Here is a 6,325-nt window from a genome sequence, read left to right as displayed (position 1 = left end):
CTGAGAAAATATTTAAAGATATTATAGTTGAAAACTTCCCTAATACGGGAAAGGAAACAGTCAACCAAGTCCAGGAAGCACAGAGAGTCGCATTCCTACAGGAAAAAATCAGGGAGAAACACACTAAGACACATATTAATCAAACTATCAAAAATTAAATACAAAGAAAACATATTAAAAGCAGCAAGGGAAAAACAACAAATTACATAAAAGGGACTCCCCATAAGGCTAACAGCTGATCTTTCAGTAGCAACACTGCAAGCCAGAAAGGAGTGGCAGGACATATTTAAAGTGATGAAAGGGAAAAACCTCCAACCAAGATTACTCTACCCAGCAAGGATACCATTCAAATTCGACAGAGAAGTTAAAACGTTTACAGACAAGCAAAAGCTAAGGGAATTCAGCACCACCAAACCAGCTTTACAACAAATGCTAAAGGAACTACTCTAGGCAGGAAACACAAGAGAAGGAAAAGATCTACAATAACAAACTCAAAATAATTCAGAAAATGGTAATAAGAGCATACATATTGATAATTACCTAAAATGTAAATGGATTAAATGCTCCCACCAAAAGACATAGACTGGCTGAATGGATACAAAAACAAGACCCGTATATATGCTGTCCATAAGAGACCCACTTCAGATCTAGGAACACATACAAACTGAAAGTGAGGGAATGAAAAAAGATATTCCACGCAAATGGAAACCAAAATAAAGCTGGAGTAGCAATTCTCATATCAGACAAAATAGACTTTAAAATAAAGACCATTACAAGACACAAAGGAGGGCACTACATAATGACCAAGGGATCAATCCAAAAGAAGATATAACAATTGTAAATATTTATGCACCCAACATAGGAGCACCTCAATACATAAGGCAAATGATAACTGCCATAAAAGGGGAAATCAACACTAACACAATCGTAGTAGGGGACTTTAACACCCCACTTTCACCAATGCACAGATCATCCAAAATGAAAACAAATAAGGAAACACAAGCTTTAAATGATACATTTAACAAGATGGACATAATTGATATTTATAGGACATTCCATCCAAAAACAACAGAATACACTTTCTTCTCAAGTGCTCATGGAACATTCTCCAGGAGAGATCATATCTTGGGTCACAAATCAAGCCTTGGTAAATTTAAGAAAATTGCAATCGTATGAAGTATCTTTTCCGAACACAATGCTATGAGACTACATATCAATTACAGGAAAAAAAAACCTAAAAATACAAACACATGGAGGCTAAACAGTACACTACTTAATAACCAAGAGACCACAGAAGAAATAAAAAAGGAAATTTAAAAATACCTAGAAAGAAATGACAATGAAAACACAACAACCCAAAACCTATGGGATGAAGCAACAACAGTTCTAAGAGGAAAGTTTATAGCAATACAATCCTACCTCAAGAAACAAGAAATATCTAAAATAAACAACCTAACATTACACCTAAAGCAATTAAAGAATGAAGAACAAAAAAACCGCAAAGTTAGCAGAAGGAAAGAAATCATAAAGATCAGATCAGAAATAAATTAAAAATAAATGAAGGAAACAATAGCAAAGATCAATAAAACTAAAAGCTGGTTCTTTGAGAAGATGAACAAAATTGATAAACCATTAGCCAGACTCATCAAGAAAAAAAGGGAGAAGACTCAGATCAATAGAATTAGAAATGAAAAAGGAGAAGTAACAGGGCTTCCCTGGTGGGGTAGTGGTTGGGGGTCCGCCTGCCGATGCAGGGGACGCAGGTTCATGCCCCGGTCAGGGAGGATCCCACATGTTGCAGAGGGGCTGGGCCCATGAGCCATGGCCACTGGGTCTGTGCGTCCAGAGCCAGTGCTCTGTAACGGGAGAGGCCACAGTAGTGAGAGGCCCGCGTACAGCAAAAAAAAAAAAAAAAAAAAAAAGGAGAAGTAACAACTGACAATGTGGAAATAAAAAGGATCATGAGAGATTACTACAAGCAACTTTTTGCCAATAAAATGGACAAACTGGAAGAAATGGACAAATTCTTACAAAAGCACAACCTTCCGAGACTGAACCAGGAAGAAGTAGAAAATACAAACAGACCAATCATAAGCACTGAAATTGAAACTGTGATTAAAAATCTTCCGACAAATAAAAGCCCAGGATCAGATGGCTTCACAGGCAAATTCTATCAAACCTTTACAGAAGAGCTAACACCCATCCTTCTCAAACTCTTCCAAAAAATTGCAGAGGAAGGAACACTCCCAAACACATACTATGAGGCCACCATCACCCTGATACCAAAACCAGAAAAAGATGTCACAAAGAAAGAAAACTAAAAGCCAATATCACTGATGAACATAGATGCAAAAGTCCTCAACAAAATACTCGCAAACAGAGTCCAACAACACATTAAACGGATCACAAACCATGATCAAATGGGATTTATCCCAGGGATGCCAGGATCCTTCAATATATGCAAATCAATCATTGTGATACACCATATTAACAAATTGAAGAAGAAAAACCATATGATCATCTCAATAGATGCAGAAAAAGCTTTTGACAAAATTCAACACCCATTTATGATAAAAACTCTCCAGAAAGTGGGCATAGAGGGAAACTACCTCGACATAATAAAGACCATATACAACAAACCCACAGCAAACATCATTCTCAATGGTAGAAAACTGAAAGCATTTCCTTTAAGATGAGGAACAACACAAGAATGTCCACTCTCACTACTGTTATTCAACATATCGGAAGTCCTAGTCACAGCAATCAGAGAAGAAAAAGAAATAAAAGGAATACAAATTGGAAAAGAAGAAGTAAAACTGTCACTGTTTGCAAATGACATGATACTATACATAGAGAATCCTAAAGATGCCACCAGAAAACTACTAGAGCTAATCAATGAATTTGGTAAAGTTGCAGGATACAAAATTAATGCACAGAAATCTCTTGCATTCCTATACACTAATGATGAAAAATCTGAGAGAGGAATTAAGGGAACACTCCCATTTACGATTGCAACAAAAAGAATAAAATACCTAGGAATAAACTTACCTAGGGAGACAAAAGACCTGTATGCAGAAAACTATAAGACACTGATGAAAGAAATTAAAGATGATACCAACAGATGGAGAGATATGCCATGTACTTGGATTGGAGGAATCAATATTGTGAAAATGACTATAATATCCAAAGCAATCTACAGATTCAATGCAATCCCTATCAACTTACCAATGGCATTTTTTACGGAACTAAAACAAAAATTTTTTAAATTTGTATGGAGACACAAAAGACCCCGAATAGCCAAGGCAGTCTTGCGGGATAAAAACGGAGCTGCAGGAATCAGACTCCCTGACTTCAGACTATACTACAAAGCTACAGTAATAAGAAGATATACAGATTGCCAACAAACACATGAAAGAACGCTCAACATCACTAATCATTAGAGAAATGCAAATCAAAAGTACAATGAAGTATCACCTCACAACCGTCAGACTGGCCATCATCAAAAAATCTACAAACAATAAATACTGGAGAGGGTGTGGAGAAAAGGGAACCCTCTTGCACTGTTGGTGGGAATGTAAACTGATACAGCCACTATGGAGAACAGTGTGGAGGTTCCATAGAGAACTAAAATAGAACTACACTATGACCCAGCAATCCCAACTACTGGGCATATACCCTGAGAAAACCATAATTCAAAAAGAGTTATGCACCGAAACATAGTTCAGGGGTCTGAACCAAGAGGGCAGAGTAGAAGGACGTGCTCTCACTCTCTCTTGGGAGAACACCAGAATCACAGATAGCTGCTGGACAATCATTGATAGGAAGACACTGAAACTCACCAAAAAAGATACCCCACATCCAAAGACAAAGGAGAAGCCACAATGAGACGATAGGAGGGGTGCAATCACAGTAAAATCAAATTCCATATCTGCTGGGTGGGTGACTCACAGACTGCAGGACACTTATACCACAGAAGTCCTCCCACTGGAGTGAAGGTTCTGAACCCCACGTCAGGCTTTCCAACCCGGGGGTCCGGCAACGGGAGGAGGAATTCCTAGAGAATCACACATTGAAGGCTAGTGGGATTTGATTGCAGGACTTTGATAGGACTGAGGTAAACAGAGACTTCACTCTTGGAGGGCACACACAAAGTAGTGTGCACATGGGGACCCAGGGGAAGTAGCAGTGGCCCCAGGGGAGACTAAACCAGACCTACATGCTAGTATTGGAGGGTCTCCTGCAGAGGCGAGGGGTGGCTGTGGCTCACTGTGGGTACAAGGACACTGGCAGCAGAAGATCTGGAAAGTACTCCTTGGTGTGAGCCCTCCCAGAGTCTGCCATTAGCCACACCAAAGAGCCCAGGTAGGCTCCAGTGTTGGGTTGCCTCAGACCAAACAACCAACAGGGAGGCAATCCAGCCCCACCCATCAGCAGTCAAGTGGATTAAAGTTTTACTGAGCTCTGCCCACCAGAGCCACAGTCAGCTCTACCAACCACCAGTCCCTCCCATCAGGAAACATGCAAAAGCCTTCTGGAAAGCCTCATCCACCAGAGGGCAGACAGCAGAAGCAAGAGGAACTACAATCCTGCAACCTGTGGAACAAAACCCACATTCACAGAAAGATAGACAAGATGAAAAGGCAGAGGGCTATGTACCAGATGAAGGAACAAGATAAAACCCTAGAAAAACAACGAAATGAAGTGGAGATAGGCAACCTTCCGGAAAAAGAATTCAGAATAATGATACTGAAGATGATCCAGGACGCTGGAAAAAGAATGGAGGCAAAGATTGAGAAGATGCAAGAACCGTTTAACAAAGACCTAGAAGAATTAAAGGACAAAGAAACAGAGATGAACAATAAAATAACTGAAATGAAAACTACACTAGAAGGAATCAATAGCAGAATAACTGAGGCAGAAGAATGGATAAGTGACCTGGAAGACAGAATGGTGGAATACACTGCTGTGGAATAGAATAAAGAAAAAACAATGCAAAGAAATGAAGACAGCCTAAGAGACCTCTGGGACAACATTAAATGCAACAACATTCACGTTATAGAAGTCCCAGAAGGAGAAGAGATAGAGAAAGGACCAGAGAAAATATTTGAAGAGACTATAGTGGAAAACTTCCCTAACATGGGAAAGGAAATAGCCACCCAAGTCCAGGAAGTGCAGAGAGTCTCATACAGGTTAAACCCAAGGAGAAACACGCTGAGACACATATTAATCAAATTGGCAAAAAGTAAAGACAAAGAGAAATTACTGCAAGTAGCAAGGGAAAAATGACAAATAACATACAAGGGAACTCACATAAGGTTAACAGCTAATTTCTCAGCAGAAACTACAAGCCAGAAGGGAGTGGCATGACATATTTAAAGTGATGAAAGGGAGGAACCTACAACCAAGATTACTCTACCCGGAAAGGATCTCATTCAGATTCGATGGAGAAATCAAAAGCTTTACAGACAAGCAAAAGCTAAGAGAACTCAGCACCATCAAACCAGCTCTACAACAAATGCTACAAGAACTTCTCTAAGTGGGAAACACAAGAGAAGTAAATGACCTATAAAAAGAAACTCAAAAGAATCAAGAAAATGGTCATAGGAACATACATATCGATAATTACCTTAAATGTGAATGGATTAAATGCTCCAACCAAAAGACACAGCCTTGCTGAATGGATACAAAAACAAGACCCATATATATGCTGCCTACAAGAGACCCACTTCAGACCTAAGGACACATATAGACTGAAAGTGAGGGGATTGAAAAAGATATTCCATGCAAATAGAAATCAAAAGAAATCTGGAGTAGCAATACTCATATCAGATAAAATAGACTTTAAATTAAAGAATGTTACAAGAGACAAGCAAGGACACTACATAATGATCAAGGGATCAGTCCAAGAAGAAGATATAACAATTATAAATATATATGCACCCAACAGAGGAGCACCTCAATACATAAGGCATCTGCTAACAGCTATAAAACAGGAAATCGACAGTAACACAATAATAGCAGGAGACTTTAACGCCTCACTTACACCAATGGACAGTTCATCCAAAATGAAAATAAATAAGGAAACAGAAGCTTTAAATGACACAATAGACCAAATAGATTTAATTGATATTTATAGGACATTCCATTCAAAAACAGCAGATTACACTTTCTTCTCAAGTGCACACGGAACATTCTCCAGGATAGATCACAGCTTGGGTCACAAATGAAGCCTCATTAAATTTAAGAGTATCGAAATCATATCAGGCATCTTTTCTGACCACAACGCTATGAGATTAGAAATGAATTACAGGGAAAAAACCGTAAA

The sequence above is a fragment of the Delphinapterus leucas genome, chromosome X (assembly GCF_059928025.1).
Source record: "Delphinapterus leucas isolate spDelLeu-1000000601 "Yukka" chromosome X, BTC_Dleu_Yukka2, whole genome shotgun sequence".
In the NCBI taxonomy this organism is placed as follows: domain Eukaryota; kingdom Metazoa; phylum Chordata; class Mammalia; order Artiodactyla; family Monodontidae; genus Delphinapterus; species Delphinapterus leucas.
Note: the sequence above shows the minus strand (reverse complement) of the source record.